Raw genomic sequence first — 25,703 nt, forward strand, 5'->3', positions numbered from 1 at the left:
AACCTGACTACAGCCCCTTCACAACACATCATAAATAACATAGTGTCACGAACCTTAGAGAAGCCAAGGGGTAGGGTGACTAGGGAATAAGAAGGTGAGTGACAGCTAGGTCTCCCTATTGCGGCCAAACCCAGGTTTGGCTAGACCTGCCCAGAGGCACGGAGTCTAACCCACTTGGTGATCTTCACCAGTGACCCCTCCAATCGGGACTTAGGTTTCGCTGCACCAAGTGGGCAGGTCATGGCCCTCTGGACAGGTACCTGGGAATGGCAGAAAGACCGGAACTAGATTAAATGAATAGTATATAAACTAATACTGGAATATTGAAAATGAGCTGGATACTTGAATATTGGAGATTAACTAAATACTTGAAGACTGGAGATGCACTGAACACTTGATATGAACTAAATACTTGAACACTGGTGATTAACAAAATACTTGAACACAGGTGAAGAATGGAATACTTGAACACTGGTGAGGAACAGAATACTTGAACACTGGTGATGAACTAAATACTTGAACACTGGTGATGAACAGAATACTTGAACACTGGTGATGAACGGAATACTTGAACACTGGTGGTGAACTAAATACTTGAACACTGGTGATGAACGAAATACTTGAACACTGGAAATGAACTTGAGAATGTAGAGATCCTAGTCGCAGACTTGCTTGGGAACTGCAACAGACTCAGGTGCTGATTTGCACCGAGAGACACAAAGAGAAGTGGACACAGAAATGTACTGGGGATTGCTATAGATCCAGCTGAGAGCAAACTAGAAATTAGCAGGAAACCTGACACCTCAGTAACACAAGGAAGCAGCAGTAGAGCTAGCAGCACACTACAAGACACACAGGAAAAATAACATAAAACACTGGAGTTTCTGAGAGAGAACTAAAGTTTCAGACTAAGAATTAGCATGAAAGCTAATACAGGTAACCCTGGAAAACTGTGAATAGGCTGAAACAACACTCTGTAGGGAATAACACAGAGCAACACTGGTCACAGTCACTGGAATAGTTGAAGTTGAACAGCAGTTTCCTGTTCCTGGAGTCAGACTTAAATACCCCTGGATAGCTGGTCATTGGATCAGAGGATCAGCTGAGTGACCACAGGACTACCATTGGGAGAGACTAGTCAGGTGATATGGACCAACATGGCTGTGCCCATGCCCGGCACCCCGGAAAACCAGGACGCATGCACGAAAGCCCCAGCAGACCCCGGGGAGAATACTCAGACACCACTCATCTCCATTCCCAGCGACTGAACACCTAAGCCCAAGGACGCAGGTGCGGAGGTGAGTAGCGGCCGATCCCAGGCCGCATCCTGACATATAGTCAGTGGCAAAGTACATAGCCGGACACAGTACAGGAGGGACATATGGGAATGCTAATCTTCTCACAAGAGATGTTAACAACAGAATAAATAGGAGGCCGCTGGTTTGCAGGAGAACTGCCCACTTTTCCAGAATCCAGGAGACATATCTCTTAATTCAGAAGTCTCAAGGAGGCTCCGGCAGAGTGGGCATGTATGATACAATTGGGAACATGGCTTCACCAGATTGGTCATCGAGTAAACATTTGACTTACTGAAACATGGATTCTGTTGTCTAGACAACACTGGAGGAACCCTCATATATGCACTGAAACTTGTGTGCGATCTTAATTGCTTTGTGTGCCATTTTATATAATATTGCTTGTTTTCATAAAAGCGGCACTCAGAAAGTGCTTCATATAGAGGAGAAGATATGGTCATGAACCTGTGGCTATGGAAAAAGGATAGAGGATGAGGGTTCATGTTATACAACAATACTTCCATTTTACGTGTGTAAGAAAAATTGATTTTGATTACCTATAGGTATGTTTAAGAAACTACAGGAGGGGGCGTCCAAACTATTTCTTGAAGTGCCATGTTCAGAAAATGAGCAATTATGTAAGGGTTGAGAATGTCTTAATCTAAGAAACACTAAGACTAATAAAATTATCTTGGAATAAATATATATTTTATTGATTTTAGAGTTCTAATATGCCACACAGCTGTGGCCCAAATTTAAGTGTCACACACTCATTCCCGCAATGGATAAAGCACACATCTGTGCCTCAAATTTAAAATATGCTACACAAGAGTGTCCCCAATAAAATCTGCATGTAAATACATGTATTTACCTCACATCAGGATGATGGAGATGCAGAGTGCCCACTATGGAGTGGAGTCTGATATGGCCGGAGATTGGCGCTGGAAGAAGCCCCGTCTCCCAGACTCTCCTCGGAGTATAGGAGGAGGTGTGACTCAACATCCTCAGCGGCTGTCATTCAGCGGCTCAGAGCAGGGTGCCTATTGCTGTTTCTCACAGCAGGTGCCCCGCTAGAACCCTGGCTGGCCACGTTTGGCCTGCTGGCTGTAATTTGGGAGCACCTGGTCTACACGGAGACAGCTAAAGGCTGCACCTTTCTATCATGTTTTGCATATGTATCCATGTTTCAATACAAGGGATACATATGCAAAACAAAAACAAAGAAAGAATACATACTGTTTAGTAAAGCATGCTGAATACACATACTGTGCATCTGTGATTGTTTATGTCATGATTTTGTTTAGGTCATGTCAACCTCCAAAATCTAAATGAGAGCACACATTTTATATTTGCACTCCTCAGGGCCCCAAACAGTGCATGTTTTCCAGGTCTCCTCGCAGAATCACTAGTGACATAATTAGCTCCACCATGGAATTTTTGTAAATGTGTCAGTGAGTAATGTGCACCTGGCAGGAGACCTGGAAAATTTTAACTGTGTGGTGTCCTGGGGACCGAGTTTGAGAACCACTGCCCTATAGTATTAAATATAAAATATGACTACAGTAGGTAAAATAAATATAAACATACACTTTACACTTTATATTATTTAAACATGTTTTGTTCCAACTTTAACAAAACTTTTATTTTTAAATATGTTTGACTTTTTTTTTTGTCCCCTTGGACGTTCCTGCTGGCCCGCTGTGCCTTTACCAGGATGCGCTTAACTAAAGGTGAGTCTACCTGTGATTGGTGCTGTAGTAAAGTCAGCAATATCCCTTCTGCAACTTCTTCATTAGGGTCATCCTTACCAGTCACATGATTCTGTATTGGTATCCTGTTTGTCCATTCTTATTTGGCCCTGACTTATGGTTTTGATCAAATATTGCACAGGTTCTAAAACTCGGTCCTCAGGACCCCACCCAGTGCATGCTTTCCAGGTCTCCTCATAAAATCGCAATTGAAATAATTAGTTCCACCTGTGAATCTTTTAAAATGTATCATAGTGTAATGAATACACCTTGGCACCTACTGGGTGACTTGAAAAACGTGATCTGTGTGGGGTCCTGAGGACCGAGTTGAGAATCACTGAAATATTGTATTACAGATTCTTGCCTTTGGGTACTTATTAATTTAAATTCACCAAACAACTGAACCACATTTTGAGTGAGATAGGATTTTGTGTATGTTTGCAATTCTCTGCTTTAGATTAGGGATGAGCGGGTTCGGTTCCCTGAGAACCGAACCCACCCGAACTTCGGGGATCCGGGGCGATCCGAGCCCAAGCTCGGATCTCCCTGTCTGCCCCGGATCCCTCTCCCGAGGCAAAACCTCGAGATCTGCTGTCGGATCTCGAGGTTTTGCCTCGAGCGGCCATTTAAAAAAAAATGCCTTTGCCTTTAATGGGCAAAGTGCTGATTGGCTGACAGAGCCGTCTGTCACGGCTCTCAGCCAATCAGCATTATGGTGCTCATTTGCATGTAGCACGGACTCGTGAGATCCGTGCTACATGCATCTGTGTGATTGACAGTGACACAGAGCACAGATGGGTCAGTGAGACCCGTCTGTGCTGCTGTGTATTTCAATGACACAGATGCACGCACGGACCAGGAGATCCGTGCTACTTGCATCTGTGTCATTGACACAGAGCACTAACGGGTCCGTGAGACCTGTCTGTGCTGCTGTGGTAAATAAAAAAAAAAAAACCTGTGTAAAAAGAGAAAAAAATGGCGTCCTCCCCCCCAAAAAAAGAGCAACCAGCCCCGGGCATTAGTGACCCAGTGCTGGGTGTGCTTAAATACAGGGGACAAACGACATAGGGGTCCCCTGTACTTAAACACAACCAGCACCGGGCTAGTCAGAACCAGAGCTGGTTGCCAAAATACGGGGGACAAACGACGTAGGGGTCCCCCGTATTCTGCGCAACCAGCTCTGGGCTCTGATCCGGTCCTGGTTCTGGAAATACAGGGGAAAAAATGAGTAGGGTTCCCCTGTATGTTCCAGAACCAGCACTGGACTTTTTCTAGCGGGGGGCTGATGCCACAGCCAGGGGAGCCCTTTCACCGGGCCCCCCAGCCGCAGCATCAGCCCTGACCGCTAGTCAGCCCAGGCCGGGGATCCCTGGAGAGCTGGGGACCCCCCCAATAAAGGGGTCACCCTCTCCAGGGCACCCCAGGCCCAGGCTGATAGCCCGGGGCTATCCCCGCCACCCCTGGTGGCGGTGGGTGGCGGGTTGATTGTGTGGTGTGGTGTAAATAAAGAATATCAAACATTGTCTTTACAAGTAGAACTGCAAGTCCCAGCAAGCCTGCCCCGCATGCTGGTACTTGGAGAACCACAAGTACCAGCATGCAGGGCATTAAGGGCCCACTAGTACCTGTAGTTCACCTGTAAAAAAATGTTTAAAAAAAACACAGGACACACACACCGTGACAGTATAAGTTTATTAAACATACATACACACACACACACACACACACACACATGTACACATACTCACCTATGTAACCCTGTAGCATCGGTCCACTTGTCCGGTAAAGTATCCATAGGGGACCTGTGAAAAAAAACATACTCACCATCTCCTATGCGAGGTTCTGTCCTCTTCGTTCCAAAGTAGGCATCCCCGGACTTGGCAAAAAAAAAAAAACGAAAACGCGATCCGCGAACTTAGTACCGTTCTATAGAACGGTACTTCCCGAATGAGAGCTTAGCGGCGGGGTATCACCATGGAAACCCCGCTGCTAAGCGTTCATTGGCTGAGAGAGGCCATCTCCCGTCTCTCTCAGCCAATGAACGGTTCCCTCCATTGTAGTCAATGCTGGGAGCCGCAAGGTTATTAAAGTTTACCCTGCGGTTCCCACCATTGACTACAATGGAGGGAGCCGTTCATTGGCTGAGAGACGGGAGATGACCTCTCTCAGCCAATGAACGCTTAGCAGCGGGGTTTCCATGGTGATACCCCGCCGCTAAGCTCTCATTCGGGAAGTACCGTTCTATAGAACGGTACTAAGTTCGTGGATCGCGTTTTCGTTTTTTTTTTTTGCCAAGTCCGGGGATGCCTACTTTGGAACGAAGAGGACAGAACCTCGCATAGGAGATGGTGAGTATGTTTTTTTTCACAGGTCCCCTAGGGATACTTTACCGGACAAGTGGACCGATGCTACAGGTTACATAGGTGAGTATGTGTACATGTGTGTGTGTGTATGTATGTTTAATAAACTTATACTGTCACGGTGTGTGTGTCCTGTGTTTTTTTAAACATTTTTTTTACAGGTGAACTACAGGTACTAGTGGGCCCTTAATGCCCTGCATGCTGGTACTTGTGGTTCTCCAAGTACCAGCATGCGGGGCAGGCTAGCTGGGACTTGCAGTTCTACTTGTAAAGACAATGTTTGATATTCTTTATTTACACCACACCACACAATCAACCCGCCACCCACCGCCACCAGGGGTGGCGGGGATAGCCCCGGGCTATCAGCCTGGGCCTGGGGTGCCCTGGAGAGGGTGACCCCTTTATTGGGGGGGTCCCCAGCTCTCCAGGGATCCCCGGCCTGGGCTGACTAGCGGTCAGGGTTGATGCTGCGGCTGGGGGGCCCGGTGAAAGGGCTCCCCTGGCTGTGGCATCAGCCCCCCGCTAGAAAAAGTCCAGTGCTGGTTCTGGAACATACAGGGGAACCCTACTCATTTTTTGTCCCCTATATTTCCAGAACCAGGACCGGATCAGAGCCCAGAGCTGGTTGCGCAGAATACAGGGGACCCCTACGTCGTTTGTCCCCCGTATTTTGGCAACCAGCGCTGGTTCTGACTAGCCCGGTGCTGGTTGTGCTTAAGTACAGGGGACCCCTACGTCGTTTGTCCCCTGTATTTAAGCACACCCAGCACTGGGTTACTAATGCCCGGGGCTGGTTGCTCTTTTTTGGGGGGGTGCACGCCATTTTTTTCTTTTTTTACACAGGTTTTTTTTTTTTTTTTTTACCACAGCAGCACAGACGGGTCTCACGGACCTGTCATTGCTCTGTGCCAATCACACAGATGCATGTAGCACGGATCTCCCGGGTTCGTGCTACATGCAAATGGGCACCATAACGCTGATTGGCTTCCTGTCTGCCACTGCAGTGCCACTCCTAGATGGGCCACGTGTTTGTGCCGCCCCCTTGTGTCGCTTAGCATAGTCATCCAGCTTCCTCGGTACAACCTTTTGGCCTAAAAACAATATTGTGAGGTGTGAGGTGTGAGGTGTTCAGAATAGAGTGGAAATGAGTGGAAATTAATGTTATTGGGGTTATTAATAGCGTAGGAACAAAAAAAGGCCCATTTATGTGATTTTAGCGGGTTTTTTTTATTTTTTAAGAAAAAATCCAGATCCAAAACACAAAACCCAGAACCCAAAACACGGAAGGGTGGTTTTGGCAAAACCAATCCAGATCCAAAACACGAAGAAAGATCCAGATCCAAAACCAAAACACAAAACACGAAAAGTGTCCGGTGCACACCCCTACTTTAGATACTGCTGGGACATTGACTGTTTCTTAATCACTTCCAGTGGTTGGCTAAGGAGGCTCATCATGTATTGTGCTTTGTCTTTCCTCCTATGAAAGAGAGAAATACTAAGGGCCTGATTCAGATCCACACGGAAATGCAGATGTTTACACAGACTGAGCAATTGTTAGCAGTGTTTGACTTCCGATCACGCTTGCACAGAGGATGCACTCACAAACTGAATGACAGGTAGTCAGCGTTTGGGGGGAGGTAACGGGTGGCTAGAGAAATGTAGGTGTGTTGGTAGCATTTAAACACGGTTTTCTGGCTGTCCATAAATTAACCACTGCGTGTCTGGAGACTAGCTATGTCTGCGACAGCTTAGACTTACTCAGAAGGCTGATGACTGCCTGATCTGCGTTCCATGTTTCCAGTTTTGTGCATCAATGGCGGATGTGAGATGCTTTCAGTGGGTGTCTCTTAGACCTGGACGGTGAGTGAGTCATTAGCATATTTTTGCAATTGCAATCAGTGAGAGATGGCAGCTGGGATGGCATTTGTGTGCGGAACTGAATCACACCCTAAGACAGAGAGAAACACTATTTTTGCAGCAGTTACACTTCCTAAATAGGTCTATATAAAATTATTAGTGGTGTTTATTCATATGGTGCAACAAAACGCCTCTGCACGGTATAATAGGGAATAAGAGCAAGATACATACATTTTAGAGGTTCAGCAAGCAAAATACAGAACAAGCAAAGACAAGCTTCACAACATTCAAAAAGCATAAAAAAAGTGAAGTAATAAAGTATAATATGTAAGATGCCATAGGCAAGCTACAGGATATTGATGAGTCATTACACAGAGACACAAAGGTGGAGGAGGTGGTATAGAACAAGAAGTCGGAAAAGAGGTCTCTTCTAGTGAGAATAAATATTATTTACCTGCATCAACAGCGGGTGTAGCACATCCAAGGCTGTTTTGGCGCTGTCCAGCCCTTAACTTCCTCAATTTGGGCCACCTTTATGGCTTTCCAAAGTGACAGATCGAGCTCTTGCCTTTAGAAATCCACCTTTGCCCGTGATGTGCCGCTGGTTTTTGCATCTCCTCTTGAAATCCTGACATTTATTTTCCATTTCATCAATACTGTGGACTATGGGAACCACAGCATTAAATATGTTTGTTACCTTTTGTGAAGTTGTAAATTTCTCCAGCAATTTATGTCATTTGGGGGTCTGGCTGAGCGTTTCTAGACATTTACCAAAAGTTGTGGACCTGCAAATCAGACTCAGAGTCGGGGACGTGATGGAAAAGGTCAACACCGGAATAATTAGCCAGACAAGCAAAATTTGTAAACAGGAAATCACAGAGGGAGAGTTGCTGTAAAGAGGGTTTATGGAGCACAATAATCTGGCGACAATGAGAATTAATGGAATTGATTCATATAGAAGTGGGGATGCATTTTATTATGACACCTTTTTCCTGTCATAACTGTTAGAACATCACTAAGGGAGGATCAACACAAGGATGAGGAGTGTAGAGGCGTCAAGAGTAGGATGATGGGTAAAACCACCAGGAAGAAGAAATGATGGTGGAGGGCCGCAACATGAGTTGGTGGTGATGGAGGCGGCCTTGCAGATAGTGGAGGTTGAGAAGTAGGAGGCAACAATGGAGAGCAAGGAAAGGCCATGTGTGTGTGGTTCTTCAACAACTTAATATTCTATATAACCTTGAATACATTACATAGAGCACACATATTGTGCATATAACACAATATACAAAAAATGACAAAATGTTACACAATCTATATTAGTGTACAAGTGGAACTTCACTCAGATATATCCAGCATTCCATAGTTTCTCCACCAGTGGAACAGAATGATTTGTTCATGTGGAAATATTCAACCTAGTTGACTGTATTACACTGCCTGGTAAGTATAGACAATGCCTGATACACAAAATAAAATAATGTAGTACATTAACATTGCCTTATGCATGACGGAAAGTAATGTGGTACTTTGACAGGTCTATACTAGTGATAACATAAGCATAATACTGTAGTACACTGTCAGATAACCATAATAAATGACTGATACACAACAAATAATAATAATATGCATAATGCTGTTATACCCTGAAAATAAGAACAAAATGTATCCTGTATAACTATAGTGAATAATGTGGCATAAGACTAATACTAATATACACTGTCATTTAAGCATCGGAAATGGAATATTGTAGTACTCTGACAGCTGTATACTGAAAAATGTTACACATACACATGTCTCTAAGGTCTGTGCAAATGACAATATATACAGTACAGGTGTGTGTATATATATATATATATATATATATATATATATATACACACACATATATATATAGTCGAAGCTGGATAATTGGCTAAGACAAGATCAGTTTAAAATTGGATCGTAGCGACGCCATCTTGCAACTGGCTGCAAGACGCTATCTTGGAAATGAGATCGTAAGACGCCATTTTGCGAATGGCCGCCTAAGCACCATTTTAGATAAACTCACACTTTAGTACATGTGGCGATATTAGTATTAGCATCATGCGATTGCATCTGTGATCATCGCCATAAGTTACAGCGATTCATCAAAAGCCCATTTCATGACTTTACGTAGTTTGGGTGCTCTGGATAAAGTGTGTGTATTATTATAAAAAAGATATATTTCAGAAATGGCTGTACAGTATGTCAAAATTGGATTGCATTATCTAAACAGAGCAAATGGCCATGTGACAACTAGCCTGTGAAGACAAGCTTCATGGACATAACGTCTGCTCTCACTCCAGGTGGCCCTGCTCGAATACAGCAAGAGGGTCGTTTGTAGCACCTTACATTAGCAGGCTTCCTACAATAAAATACCTTCAAAGCCAAGAGTGTTATCTGAGGTTTGGGTCTTGTAGCTGTGCTAATTTGCATCCACACAGGCCCTGGGAGAACAAAGATCAGTATTTTGGAGCCTGAAAAGGGTTGGGGCTGCTGGGGCATGAGCAAGTCATGGAACTATAATGCTCAGCATTCCACACTGCTAGGTGTTCTCATACACACATTAATACGCACAATTGCTCTGTTAACTAGTTGCATATTAGCGAATGCATAAGACCCTGTATGAAAACGCTGAATATTAGCTCCATGCACACGTATCTGCCCCAAGTTAACTAGCGTCTTTACATCAAACCCCACATACTCACACATTACATATTCACATACAAGGTTCCATAAGCTTTAAGGCAGGGGGTCTTCAAACTTGGCCTTCCAGATGCTGTGGAACTACACATCCCAGCATGCACTGCACATAGTTTTAGCATGCTGTTATATCAAAAAGGTGGCAGTGCATGCTGGAGGGCCAAGTTTGAAGACCCCTGCTTTAAGGTATAAGATTCGAGTATGCACATTTATTATCATTGCTAGGAAATAAAGGTTATTTCGTAACTAAGGCTTTATACGTGATAAGTAAGCCATGTTTGGTATTGTACTGATGCATACTCTCTCAACAGTATTCCGGTAATATCGATGGAGAGATCGCAACATGCATTCTCAACTTATGGACCGCAGAGACTTCAAGCAACAAAATGTACATTATATGAACAACTGTTAGGATTTGCATGAGGCGGGAAACCAGAGACCACCAGTTGTTAGAGGCTGGATTGTGTGTATTTGAACCAACCTGTTAAATGCCTTGTAACATATGCCCTCTCCTTTAGGACCAATGGTATTAGCAACAAACTTCTCTATTGTGTTGTTTATTCCTGGGGGGTATAAATATGTGTGCTCTGACCCTGGGTTCCTAGTCTTCGTGCTGAATGCTGATTGACAAGGGGTTTCTTGCTGATGCCTAACATGTGGACCAGAGAGCGCTGCGTATGTATAATTGTACTTGGGTCTGTATAATCTCTTTGCGCTAAGATTATATGAGGATCATAGCGTGTAACTGCTGTACTTTTACTTAAATAATACTTTGCGCTTTGGAACCACAGGTTCTAGGTCTGGAGTCTTTATTTACTGTATGACTGCGTACGCTAATTAGCGTCATCCTTAGAGGTTCATAGGAAGGATATTAGAAGGTAGAGGCAGGGGTATTTATAAGGTTCAAAGGCAGAATCCTTAATATATATATATATATATATATATATACATACACACACATACAATGTTTGTGCAAGTATGTTTACATTCAACTTTAACTCAACCCCTTGGTGTGTTCATAGACATGAGGGGCCAAATGCAATAGGGTGAGAGTTTAGAAAATGTGAGAGTTTAGCAGTAACCCCTCACACTATTACATTGGTCGAGTTGTATCTTCTGAATCGTGAGAGTTGTTTGATTCTGAAAAACATGTGAGTTTGCATGTTCTCTGATTCTATTACATTGGCTGAGTAAAAAGTGTGAGAAAACTCTCATATTTTCTACATTCTCACCTTATTACATTTGGCCCAAGGTGTTAACTGTTGTATATCAATTGAAAATTGTTCAGGCCACCTGAGGTGCAAAATGTCTATAGATCTCATGCTACTACGTAATTAAAACACTGCTGTAAGAAACGTGCATCTCACACTCGTAAATGGCGGTTGAATGACTCTATTCATCTACTTTTACTGAGATCAAGACAGCTCTCACCAACTACTTTGAACTTACCTCCTCTGATGACCTTGCCCCAAGTATCATCTGGGAGGCCCATACAGCTATAGAGGCACGATTACTAGTAGAGCCTCATCCCATAATAGACTATTACTGTATTTGAAACTGTGATTGCACAAATCAGCTATGTCTCTGTTGCGAACTTCAGACAGGCATTGTTTCTGCAAAAGCTCAATTAAATACCATACTATCTCGCAGAGCAGCTCATACGCTCCAAAGGCTTCAACAATGATTCTATGATGATGCGGATAAGGTGGATTATCTCTTGGCAGCCAAACTTTTGAAGAGAATTTCCAATAGGTTTATAGATTAAATTATTCTTGGCCCTGGCATGATTCTCATATATGATCCTTCCACCATTACTGACAAATTTAAAGACTTATCAGGCCCTGTACAATTTGTCTACTACCACACCATTGTCTGTACATAACAACGTGGACCAATAACTGACTCCGGATCTCCCTCCGACTTTTTTAGACTCACAGCTTGAACTTTCAAAGGCAGATATCATCCTTGTCGAAACCTTGACCATGATTAAAGATCTTAAATCCTCATTGGCCCCTGGCCCCCATGGGTTCACACCCCAATTTTATAAAATATATTGCAATATTGGCATCCCACCAACTTCATTCTTTAATAATATTTTGGAGGGGACATCATTCAATAGCGCTACCACCTTGGCTGACATTGTGGTGATCCCAAAACTGGGACATGATCCAGGCCATTATGCAAACTACAGTAGAGACCAATTTCTCTAATAAATGTGGGTCTTAAAATGTATGCAAAAATTCTGGTGAATAAACTCAGTCCACTGCTCCCCTCCCTGAACCATCCCGACCAAGTCAGATTCCTTCCTGGCCATCAGGCTTCAGATCATACAAGAGGCACAATTTATTTAATACACACCATTCACACCCAGAAAACTCCTTCTTTTGTACTTGCTCTCGACGCAGAAAAAGCATTTAATCATATCTCCTGGCCTTTTATGTTTCGAGTCCTTTGCCAGATAAGCTTTTATGAAATTTGTTTTGAGGAGATTAAAGCTTTGTATTGTAATCCCAGGAGCCACGGTCTCAGTCAACGGTGTGCACTCCTTGCCATTCAACAGTTCCAGTGGAACTAGGCAATGATGTTCCCTCTCTCCTCTTATCTGCATACTAATAATAGGACCTTTGGCTGCCAAGATTCACACCAACCCTGATATCCACGTAGTCACCATTAGTGCTCACACTCACAAGATTGCCCTCTACACAGACGACATTCTTTTGACCATCACGGACCAGACCAATTCCTTCCCCCCACTCCTTGCTTACACTCTGTATATAAAAATTCTCAGAAAACGGAAGTTCTAGATTTTTACCTCCTCATGCACTGGTACACACATTCTTTTTAATCGCACCAATCTAATATTAAATGCCATGGTATTAGAGATGTGCGGGTCCGGTTCTCAGATAACCGACAACAACTGAATTTAGGGGTTCTGAGTTGAATCGAGTCCGAGTTCGGAATCACTTTGGGGTACCGAGTCGAGCAAAGTCCCATTTTGGATCTTTCCACAGTTCAGAACTCGAATTTAAAAACCAAACTCGGGTTTTGGATTGCATGCTAACAGGTCAAAATGACATCATATTAGCTGGGTTTTTTATTTATTTAATAAAAAAAAATACAGATGCAAAACCAAAACACGTGAAGGTAGTTTTGCAAAACCAAAACCAAAACATGAAGATGAATCCAGATACAAAACCAAAACACTGGAGTTGGTGCACATCCCTGCTTGGTATAGACATAACCAAACAATACCACCAATTATTTCAAGCTCATTTTCCTTATCTCTTCTCTCTTATTAAATCTAACCTGGACAATTGGTCATGGCCAATATATTTCCTGGATTTGTCGGGAAAGCGCTGTCAAAATGAACGTCCTCCCTAGAATATTGTATCTATTCCAAACACTTCCAATATGTGTGCCTCCCCATGTATTTAAAATTTGGAAATATCATACACAACAGTTCATGTTTAAATTACACCAATTATGTTACTTCCATACTGTGTTTTGCAACATTTAATGAACGGACCTCTCACCACCTGCGAATCCATGTACCTCTAACATGTTTCCACCAAGGGCCTTGGTCCATACTATACTAAATGCTGCAGACCCCTTCCTCAGACTATAGGGACCCTCATGAATCGGGAGGCAATCGGGAATCCGACTGCCTAAATATTGGCAGCCGGCTTCCCGACTGCCATTTCCTGGCAAGGGTGAAATGCCGGGCGTCTAGATGTAGACGCCCGCATTTCCCCAATGCAGGGATGCCGGGCGCCGCGAGCGGACAGCCGCGGGGGGGGAGGGTTAGGTTTAGGGCTCCCGGGGGGGACTTAGGGTTAGGCACCCCCCCGGGAGGGTTAGGGTTAGGCTAGGGGGGTGGAGGGTTAGGGTTAGGCACCCCCGGGGGGGACTTAGGGTTAGGCACCCCCCCGGGGGACTTAGGTTTAGGCAGCGGGGAAGGGGGTGGTTAGGGTTAGGTACTTAGAGGGGGGATTAGGGTTAGGCACTTGGGGGGGAAGTTAGGGTTAGGCACCCCTAAGGAGGCTTAGGGTTAGGGGGGTTAGGTTAGTAAATACTTGCCTATCCACGATCGGGATTTCCAGCGCTGACGGGCTTCCGCTGCGTCGCACTCTGCTCCTGTCGGGCTGCCGCTGACGGGAATCGAACCGCCGGCCGCATACCAATTCCAAGCAGATGGGATCTGCCAATCCACAGCTATTTGACATTTGGCTACTGGATATATGTGGCATATCTTCTTGGTTTGGTGACAAGAGGCCCTAGGCATCTCAGACGGCAAGAGGTAAATCCTAGGGGAATATGGGACAGCAATATCTGTAAGGGAGGTAATCAAGTTCCCTATATTCAACTAAAACGGACGGAGCCTGGGACATTGCCACCATATATGAAGAAATGAGACTTCCGATATACAGTTCCTCCAACAGCAGGAGGATGAATTAGGATGCCTTATGTGAAGATGAGTGGGGTCATAGTAACACCTATAAAGTAGTTTATATACATTTTCTTTGATCCATACACTAATAGAACTGGAGGCTGTCCAGCTACGGATCTCTTCCCAGTTATCATAATCTTGCTCCCATGCAGATTCATGGGAATTGGTATGAAATACTGCCGGCTGCACGGCCGGCGGTTCGATTCCCGTCAGCGGCAGCCCGACAGGAGCAGAGTGCGACGCAGCGGAAGCCCGACAGCGCTGGAAATCCCGATCATGGATAGGTAAGTATTTACTAACCTAACCTAACCCCCCTAACCCTAACCCTCCTTAGGGGTGCCTAACCCTAACTTCCCCCCCAAGTGCCTAACCCTAATCCCCCCTCTAAGTGCCTAACCATCTGCTCCTCTACTACAAGCTACCCTTCCTAGGATCTGGCATGTTTATAAAATAGAATGTATGTCAAGCATCATCAACAATACATTCCGATCATTTTCTAAAATATGGGACCCCTGGACTTAATTTTTTCATGTCCTAACCCCCTTTGTTTAATTACCCCCACGCGGTCTTTCCTGTATAGATCTAATCTCATTCCCTTGCGGATTGCCACTCCTTCCAATTTGTATACCCATGTTACAAATTTGGTACATTTGTGTCTGGCAACAGGAACTCTTTGTTTATCATATAATATGTAAACCTTGCCAGTTCTTTTTTTCGGTTGATCTCATCTAATCATGTTTGACTGTATTTTTCTTTCTTATCTCTATTGATTATTGTACCACCTCATAAAGTCTTTAAAAAAACAAACACTTGGCAGTGTACTACAGTATAATAAATATCTGAACCAATTGAAATAACTAGATGACTTTTTGCACCATGCCCTTATTACATTGACCAGCCATGAAAACTATTGTGAACAGAATTCTTAATTAATTCCTTCATTATCTTGATAATGTTGACAATTTTCGGCATTAACCATACTGAGTTGGCTAAATGTAAATAACAGAAAAGGTTATAATTTTCAAGTCATCCATACTTAGCTTTTACAGTCACACAAAGACGCCATCAACAAATCATGCTAAGTTTAGCATCTATTGACAATAGATCTTATACTGTATCTGTTTGGCAAGACACCTGTATCGTAAAACCTGACCAACAAGAAGATTGCACTAATTTCAAGGGACCCCTATTTACTACAATCCGCATTTCAAATGCGTTTGTAGTAGAGATGAGCGGGTTCGGATCACAGAGATCCAAACCCACACGAATTTCGGGGATCCAGGGCGATCCGAGCCAAGCTCGGATCTCCCCGCCTGCCCCGGATCCCTCACCCAAGGCAAAACCTCATGATCCCGCTGTCGGGTTGCAAGGTTTTGTGTTGAGCGGGCTTAAAGCTGATTGGCTGAGAGCCGTCTGTCACGCAGGGCCGTAGGGAGGGTGGTGCGGCCGGTACCTCCGCACAGGGCGGAATCCTCCAGTGGCACTGGCCATACACTTCCCGGCGCAGGAGGTCTGCAGGAAGAGACCTCCGGCAGTGGTGCGTGGGGCACGAAGAACGTCGGCACAGGATCCCGCCCGCCCTCCACCCCCTGGAAGGAAAGGTAAGCGCTCAGGGGGAGGAGGGGGGCGGAGAGGGGCAACAGTGTTGCACAGAGTGCACTGTTGTCCAGATACGGTGCTGCTGTCACGGCTCTCAGCCAATCAGCGTTAAGTCCATTTAATATGCACAGTTGCACAGAGTCAGGAGGCAAAAGAGGATGGTGCCCGTCATCCCCCTCTGCCTGACACCGCCGGCACCCCCCGTTGCCGACACCCCCCCGCTGCCGACCACACCACTGCCGACACTGCTGGCACCCCTGCACTGCTGCCCCACGTGCTGAGGACACAGTCTGCAACCCCCACACTGCAGACACTCCCACACTGAGGACACCACCAACACCCCTGTACTGCCAACACAGTCAGCAAACCTGCGCTGAGGACACCGCTGGCACCCCCGCTCTGCCTACACCGCCGGTACCCTTCACTAAGAACACTGCCAGCACCGCAACACTGCCATTACATGTACTGAGGATGCCGCCAGCAATCCCCGCACTGCCAACACAGCCAGCAAGCCCGCACGAAAGACACTGCTGGCACCCCTGCACTGCCGACACAGCCAGCAAACCTGCACTAAAGACACCTCTGGCACCCCCGCATTGCCGACACAGCCAGCAAACCTGCACTAAAGACACCGCTGGCACCCCTGCACTGCCGACATCACCGGTACCGTTCACTGAGGACACTGCCAGCACCGCAGCACTGCCATTCCATGTACTGAGGACACCGTCAGCAATCCCGCTCTGCCGACACTGTAGTCACAGTAAGGGCACTATTGGTGTATCCAACCCACACTGTATAACACACTGTATCTGTGTTGAAAATTAGAAGCTGAACTGCCACATGTTAGTGCTGCCCACTGTGTCACTTAGCTTAGTCAGCCAGCTAGCTGGATGCAAGCTTTTGGTCTTGACTAGATGAAGCAAATAATATTGTGAGGTGGTCAAAATTGATTGGAAATTACTGGAAATAAATGTTATTGAGGTTAATTATACTGTAGGAACAAAAACAGCCCCATTTTATGTGATTTTAGCTGTTTTTATGATTTTATAAGAAAAAAATCCAGATCCAAAACCAAAACACGAAAAGAAAACACGGAGGTGAGATTTGGTGAAACCAATCCAGAAACAAAACTAGGGGGATCCAGATCCAAAACCAAAACACGAGGGTCGGCGCACATCTCCACCGAAAACAAAACACGGAGGTGAGATTTTGGAAAAACCAATCCAGATCCAAAACCAGGGGAGATCCAGATCCAAAACCAAAACACGGGGGTAGACACACATCCCTAGTTTGTAGTGTGATATTTTCACCTAAATTCGCATTGTATCAAAAATCACTTGCAGGGACAGAGCTTGCAATAAAGCTGTGTCCCTGCGAATAATAATGCTGTAACTCATAAAGAATAAAATGTAAGTGCTTAGAAATAATAAAAAAAACTATTTAAGTCTAGGCCCGCCCACAAAATAAATTGTGGAAGAAATCTGGAGTAACCAAAGAAAACCCATCTACATCTAAGACTTCATGTGTGAACAGGAACGAACCTGCAAAAATAAATACTATTGCATTTTTTGAAAGAAATGTGGTTCAGATCACAATTACAAATAGGTTATTTTCAAACTTTTTGGCAGATACACTGGACACTTTGGCACAGTAAACTGATGGAGGTCCTCATAGACGTTCACTCATCTCTATTACCAATCTTATGGGGCTTGTGTTAATTCAATGAGCAGAGATGCTATGTAAAGTCTTGTGCACTACAGATCCAGAACAATCATTTATGTTACCCGCAGCTACATAGGGTTGGGCATTATATGGCCACATTCATCATGAAAATGGCACAATGTTAGAATGTCAAAATATCGTCCCTGGAGACTTACCTGCTCCAGATGGCTACAGCAGTGTCTTACGGGTCCTTGCGGTAACGTGACCCTGACATCCTAACTGTTGACATTGTGGCAGGGCTGGACTGACCATCGGGCTTCTGGCAAATGGCAGAAGGGCCGACGGGCAGATGGGCCGATGCGACAGAGCGCAGGGTTACCGCCGGCACTGCGGCATTCAGCCTGCTTTTTTTACATTCACCGCAGCTGCATAATGATGTCATGAAGCGGCCACGTCATTACGTCATTACGCAGCCGGCGGCCATGTGAATCTGTGCGGCTGGAAACTATTTAGCCAGCTCCTGTGAGCTGGCATCTTGATGCGCTGCCCACTGTTATGTGCGGGCGCTTCATGACGTTATGACGCGTCGGCCAGGTTTGATGCACGGCGGGGGCCAGGGGTTATTAACGCGGAAGGGCTGCTCAGGAGGCTGTCGTGTAAGTGATCAGTGCTGCAGCAAGTGTGTGGGGCCAGCAGAAATGGAACAGCAGCAGGTCAGTGCTCCCATCCCAGTGTTTTACCCCTTCTCCAACCAAGTGTTCCCCACCATTACTGACCCCCCATTCCAGTGTCTCCAATCCTGCAAGCTCAGTGTCTCCCTCCTTCCCTCCCCAACCATCCCACTGCACCCATCTCACTGCCCCCACCTAGAATCCCCAAGCCAGTCACAGTGATCCCCCTCATTCAGCCTAGTGTTCCCACCTACCAACCTTCTCTCTGCTCTTTCCCATCCTGCCCAGTCCCCCTATCCACAGTGACCCCCCATCCAGCCCAGTGTTCCCCACTATCTCACTGACCCTTCATTGCAGTGTCTCCCACCCTGCCAGCCCAGTGTCTCTCCCCTTTGCTCCCCAATCAGCCCGCTCTCCCATCTAACTGCCCCTCAGCAAGAACACCCAGACAGTCCAGTCAGTGCCCCCCTCATTAAGCCCAGTGTACCCCCTTTTCCAGCCTAGTGTTCCCCCTTCCCATCTAGCCTAGTGCCCTCCTATATATCACCCACTGCTTCTCCCCATCACCCACTGCCTTTCGCCCTCTACCAGGCATCACCCACTACCTTTCCCTGGCACACACTGCCTTTCACCATCATACTCTGTCACCTACTGCCTCCCCTCTGTCACCCATTTCATGGTGTTGCCCACTGCCTCTCCCTGGTGTCGCCCATTGCCTCTCTCCATCACTTATTGCCTCTCCCTATCACTCTTTGCCTCTCCCTACTCTTTGCCTCTCGACCACTGCCTCTACCCGTTACCCTCTCCCTGTCACCCACTGCCTCACCACCTCCCACTATCTTTTTCTATCACCCACTGTCTCACCGTATGCCTGTCACCCTCTGCCTCTTCTCGGTGTCACTATCTCTCTGTCACACTCTCCCTGTCACCCTCTACCTGACATTGCCAGCTGCCTCTCCCCATCAGCCTCTGTCAGCCACTGCCTCTCCCCGTCAGCCACTGCCTCTCCCAGTCAGCCTCTGTCAGCCACTGCCTCTCCCCATCAGCCTCTGTCAGTCACTGCCTCTCCCCGTCAGCCACTGCCTCTCCCCGTCAGCCACTGCCTCTCCCCGTCAGCCTCAGTCAGCCACTGCCTCTCCCAATCAGCCTCTGTCAGCCACTGCCTCTCCCCGTCAGCCACTGCCTCTCCCTGTCAGCTACTGCCTCTCCCCGTCAGCCACTGCCTTTCCCCGTCAGCCACTGCCTCTCCCCGTCAGCCTCTGTCAGCCACTGCCTCTCCCTGTCAGCCTCTGTCAGCCACTGCCTCTCCCTGTCAGCCTCTGTCAGCCACTGCCTCTCCCAGTCAGCCTGTCAGCCACTGCCTCTCCCCGTCAGCCACTGCCTCTCCCCGTCCCTTGCGTCTCCCACTGCCTCTTTCCTGTGTCAACTACTGCCACTCAGCAGCATCGCCCACTGCCTATCAAACACTGCCTCTCCCCAGTGTCATCCACTTAGTTTCACCCACTAGAGGCAGTGGGTGACACGAAGCGGGTGACACTGGAATGTAATCCAGGTAATGCATCCAAGTAACAGCATACTTACACTGTTCCATCCGTAATTATGGTGGTAGGAGTTGTTTAGGCAGCAAGAGTCAAAATAAGAGCAGCATTTTATTGTCCTGTAAAATCTAGATGTGTACCAGATAGCTTTACAAACTTTTAGTAGAGTAAATATTGCTACCATGTATAGTGTTCCTGATAGGCTGTTTCAGCAGGGCACTGCACCCTGCCCCATTTCTGAAGGGCAGAAAGCACCCTGCCCTCCAGCGCTGCGCCCCGTTGAAACAGCCTGTGGGTTCTGTCCTCCACCCGCGGGCCGCAGTGTCCCGCGGGTTGGGAAAAAGGCAGAGCAGCGGTCACCGTCGGTGAATGGATGCCAGGCCTCCGGCGCGCGCAGGCGTTCCCTAGCTCTAGGTCTGCCGCCGGACCTAGAGTGAACACTACATGTACATCATATATGGGCCCAAAAGTGATAGCCCACGTTTTACTAGCACCAGCATGTTTTTTGTGCATGAAGTCCACAGCAGGTGGGCCTGTGTGCTTTAAATGCCAGGGCTGATTTTTAGTCCCAGTCCGGCCCTGCATTGTGGCGTCGACATTATAAATATCATTGTGGACATTTTGTCTACATCCCGCTGCACACACATACTGACCATTTCTACTTTTACAATGCATTTTAGGGTCGGTACTAGCCTGGGACCCCTCACAACTCTGAATCAGGTTGTGCATCCTACATTTGTTTTCCTGTGACACAAAATGCATTTCCAGGTACACATTATGCATCCAGTAGCTGGAGTTGCTCCTACCTCTAAATCAGCAGCCTGCTTTGCACTTGCTTTGCTTTGTATCAATTCACTCCATGCATTTTTATTAAATTATTATTACATGTCTGTGACTGTTTTACACTTGTTGTTGCTTCAAATAAATAAGACATGTTAAAGTAGTTCCACAACAACTAATTTCATCAGGTAACCATGGCACATTTTTTATAGTCAATTGCAAAAGCAAAATCTCTAGCTGGCCCAAGTAATAGTTAAAGTATGTGGCACTCTGCCAGCTTGGTGAGCAATGCCCTGATTGTTGCTTATTCTACTTATCCTTGCACCTGTAAAATGCTTCTTTTAAAGACGGTCAGCTATTAGTATCAAAAGTACAAAGCATAGTTTTCTTCTGTTGTTATATCCGCAAACTTTATCAGAAAAATGTCGAGCAACACAGATAAAGTGCAAAAATGCAGTGGAGGTCAAATCAGGACAGGATATTTTGACCAGATGGATAAATGTCATAAGCACATTTGCTCTTTCAAATACAGTATGTTTGCTAGTTCCATCTGCCACTATTAAGCAAATGCCAAGAAAACAGTATGGAATAACTGTGTGCCAAAAGATTTCAATCAGTTTGCAGTAAATAATATGAAGTAAGTACGTTAAATATGACCATCACCAAAAACTGAATTTATACTTACCGATTTTATTAATTACCACTTTGGAAGTTCCCGGAGGAAATGCAGGTGGCCAGTGATGGAGCGTGACGCACATCAGAGCATCATGGCCATGCCCCTCTCGCAGAGTGGGCAGCGCTACAGCATATTGTGTTATCATGCCTACCCCATCCCGCCCACTACATTAGGAATCGGATGGCACGTAGGAGGGGTATCTGCTCTTCCAGATGTCCGTGAGACTCTCCAAAATTTGGGAGTATTCCTGAAAATCTAGTAGAGTAATGCGGCCCATACATGGTGCGATATGCACCATGTATGGCGACGGCCGATCCGATGCACACATGGAGCGAAGTGGTGGCCGACCGCCTGATATGCCGGCACCTCCCAACCTCACCCGCATAGCGCGACATGGGGTTATACATCGCATCCCCTGATCGAGTGAATTTTCCGTAAGATCTGGGGATGCGATGTACGACCCCACGGGGGCGTGCACGGGACAATATCATGCCCATACACGGGGTTTTTTTTGGGAGGGTTACACAGAATTACCGCAGCTGTAGGAAGTGCTGCACATGCGCTGCTTTTACGGATGTAACGGCGCATGTGCAGCACTCATTACAGCTGCGGTAAGGTAGAGTAGATAGGGAAAACTATCTATTTCCCAAAAAGCTGACATCGCAAAAATGACAGCTTTTCGGAATAGATAGTTATGGAGAGGAGGAATGATGAATTCCCCCGGTAATTAGGTAGAACTCCATGCGAGTTCTAAATCTAATTACCTCCAGAGACATTTTAGTAATGATGAATAGGCCCCTAAGTCTTTACTCATTTGGCGAATCTCTTTCAGTAATCTCAAGGCCCCCATCACATTCAGTTTTTCATAAGTGTGGACAAATTTATAGGGGAGGAGCTTTGACAATCTCGAACTGGCCTACCAAGGCCAGAGGGAGAATTTTTGAATTGGACTGTTAAATGTATTTGGAAAAAAACTAAATAGCCAAATTCACCAAGCTCCTTTAAATAAACCATTTTTTTTTATTTCAGATAATTCATTTTCGGAGAAATATACAGCTTGTTCCGAATTTTTTTTAGATTTAAGGATTTTATTTACCAATAATCATGGAACTACCATGATTATTATCTATCTATATCGCAGGGGATATTTTAATTTTTAATGAAAATATCCCCGCTGTGTACAAAGGGGAATTTGAAGGGACAGTGGTTGCGGTAAATTGTAGAATTCTTTCACAGTTTTGAAAGACTTCTCCTGTGGAAGCTGACACTGCAAATGCGCACATTGTCAGCCTTCACCGCCGGCCGGGAGCTATAGTAGAGGGATCAAAAGATCTAGTACCTGCTCCTGGAGCCTCCATAAGCATAAAGCAGTTTACACCATCTGAAGATGGTGTAAACTACTAGGGTCAATCTCCGATAATAACTCCAAACTTGATAATAATGGGGACTGCGATCTGCAGGGCTAATTAACATTTTGCCGGAGGTTTCTGTGAAATCTCCTGCATCGTGCTATTAGTACATACAGTAGGAACAATACACAAAATTATGCAGATACTGCAGTTTCTGCATAATTTTATGTAACAAATAGCTTGATACATAGGCCCCTTAATGTGGTTGGGGTACACATATAACAATTTAGGGCCTGATTCAGAGGTAGGCGCAATGTTTTTTATACTGCGCATAGTTCTAAACTGCACTGCTCAAGTGCCACAATGGTCCTGCAACCTGCAACGGAGGTCATACTGTGGATAAGGATGCAGAGTGATTGACAAACAGCAACAGTTTGGGGGAGGTAAAGGACATGTCGCGTTCATTTTGGGGGCGTGTGCCGCAGTCAGCAACTGCATCTTCATATGCAGTGGTTTTGGCCCCTGCGTCTTTTTGCGACAAACATTCCTATGGTTGCTCAGAGGCCTGATGGTGCAGCCGATATTTGTTAAATGCTGCGACTTTGTACACAAGCAGCAGATCTGAGGAGCCGTTGGTGGGCATCTCTGCGCAAAAGACAGCGGCTGCATCATTTGTATAACTTCAAGGATGCACAAGCAGCGAGTTTTGTATCCACCTTGAATGAGGCCATTAAACTTACCCTACATTAAGGTGGTGGGGTTTTTTTGGGGGGGGGGGGGGGCTGCAAATATTAGCCTCATTACATAATTTATTAAATATGATTTCATTATACCTTCGGTATAAACAATCAAATGTATTTCAGTTCAGCAATACACAGGATTGATATGCATTAATTCTGTTCTGTTGTTTTAAAAAAAATAGTTTTTACAATGCGGCAAGCTGCATCCTCTGTTCTGATGGGCACATGCTGTACCTTGCAAAAGTATTTAGCCCTTAGGCCGATTCTCTTATTTTACTGACTACGTGAAATGTTGTTATTAGTTATTAATTTTTTTAAATGTGACATTCTTTTATGTTACAAACATCTTAAGAAAGAAATGAATTGTGCCTGGGTACTTTTGCACAACAATTTATGTTTATTATGTAACTGATGTAAAACATCATCTGTAAAAAAAAATAAAATAGTTCATTATGCATTTGGAAAATGCACAAAAATGTCACATATAAACATTTCCTTAAGGCTGTTAGGGGGCCCTGGCTTTTATCTGTAACCCGAGTGCTATATAGATAGAGACAGAAAGAAAGAGAGAAAAGAGAGGGAGAGAATGAGAAGAGAGAGGGAGAGAATGAGAAGAGAGAGGGAGAGAATGAGAAGAGAGAGAGGGGGGGTGAATGAGAAGAGAGAGAGAGGGAGAGAATGAGAAGAGATAGGGAGAGAATGAGAAGAGATAGGGAGAGAATGAGAAGAGAGAGAGGGGGGGAATGAGAAGAGAGAGGTAGAGAATGAGAAGAGAGAGGGAGAGAATGAGAAGAGAGAGGGAGAGAATGAGAAGAGAGAGGGAGAGAATGAGAAGAGAGAGAGGGGGGAGAATGAGAAGAGAGAGGGGGGGAGAATGAGAAGAGAGAGAGGGAGAGAATGAGATGAGAGAGGGGGGGAGAGAGAGAGAGAGAGAGAGAGAGAGGGAGAGAATGAGATGAGAGGGGGGAGAGAGAGAAAGGGAGAGAATGAGAAGAGAGAGAGGGGGGGAGAAAGAGAAGAGAGGGAGAGAATGAGAAGAGAGAGGGAGAGAATGAGAAGAGAGAGAGGGGGGGAGAATGAGAAGAGAGGGAGAGAATGAGAAGAGAGAGGGGGGGAGAATGAGAAGAGAGAGGTAGAGAATGAGAAAAGAGAGGGAGAGAATGAGAAGAGAGGGGGGAGAATGAGAAAAGAGAGGGAGATAATTAGATGAGGGGGGGGAGAGAGAGGGAGAGAATGAGATGAGAGAGGGAGAGAATGAGATGAGAGAGGGGGGAGAGAGAGGGAGAGAATGAGAAGAGAGAGGGGGGGAGAGAGAGAGGGAGAGAATGAGATGAGAGAGGGGGGAGAGAGAGATAGAGAGAGAAGAGAGAGGGAGAGAATGAGAAGAGAGAGGGAGAGAATGAGAAGAGAGAGGGAGAGAATGAGAAGAGAGAGGGGGGGAGAATGAGAAGAGAGACGGAGAGAATGAGAAGAGAGAGGGGGGGAATTGAGAAGAGAGAGGGAGATAATGAGAAGAGACAGGGAGAGAATGTGATGAGAGGGAGAGGAGAGAGAGAGGGAGAGAATGAGATGAGAGAGGGGGGAGAGAGGGAGAGAATGAGAAGAGAGAGGGGGGGAGAATGAGTAGAGAGAGGGAGAGAATGAAAAGAGAGAGAGGGGAGAGAGAGAGGGAGAGGGAGAGAATGAGAAGAGAGAGGGAGAGAATGAGAAGAGAGAGGGAGAGAATGAGAAGAGAGAGGGGTGAGAGAGAGAGGGAGGGAGAGAATGTGAAGAGAGAGGGGGGAGCGATAGAGAGAGAGAGATAGGAGAGGAGAGAGAAGAGAGTGAAAAAGAGAAGAGCATGAAAGAAGAGAGGAAGAGAAAGAAAAGAAGAGGAATACATAAGAGAGAAAAGAGTGACAGAGGAAGGAGACAGAAAACAATAGAGAGAGAGAGAGAGAATAGATGAAAGATAAGGAACAGTTCTACATATAATGATTAAATGTATTTAGTTCTGCACATGCAATGCAGGAGTAAGTCTAGCCAGTTTGCATCAGTCACACAATGTGGGAATATTGAGCCTCATTCAGAAATTTTTGCAAAGCTGATATTTTCGCAGATGGAGAGATTGTTTGCTATTGCGCAGCTATTGCATTGCAATTATCCTTGTGCAGAGGAACCACTTGCAAAGTGAGTGACAGGTAGTCAGCGTTTGGGGGGTGTTTAGAAAAAAACAGTCGTTTCTGACCGTTTAAACAATGTTTCAGGAACGTGCATACAT

General features: G+C 45.6%; 1 protein-coding gene across 4 annotated transcripts in view; it reads right to left on the reverse strand.

The window, feature by feature from the left end:
- JSRP1 (junctional sarcoplasmic reticulum protein 1) overlaps window positions 1-25,703 on the reverse strand; it is a 442,040-nt gene that overhangs the window by 41,950 nt on the left and 374,387 nt on the right. The window lies entirely within an intron of this gene.

This window comes from Taudactylus pleione, unplaced genomic scaffold (genome assembly GCF_031769625.1).
Source record: "Taudactylus pleione unplaced genomic scaffold, aTauple2 ptg000938l, whole genome shotgun sequence".
NCBI classification, from domain to species: Eukaryota; Metazoa; Chordata; class Amphibia; order Anura; family Myobatrachidae; genus Taudactylus; species Taudactylus pleione.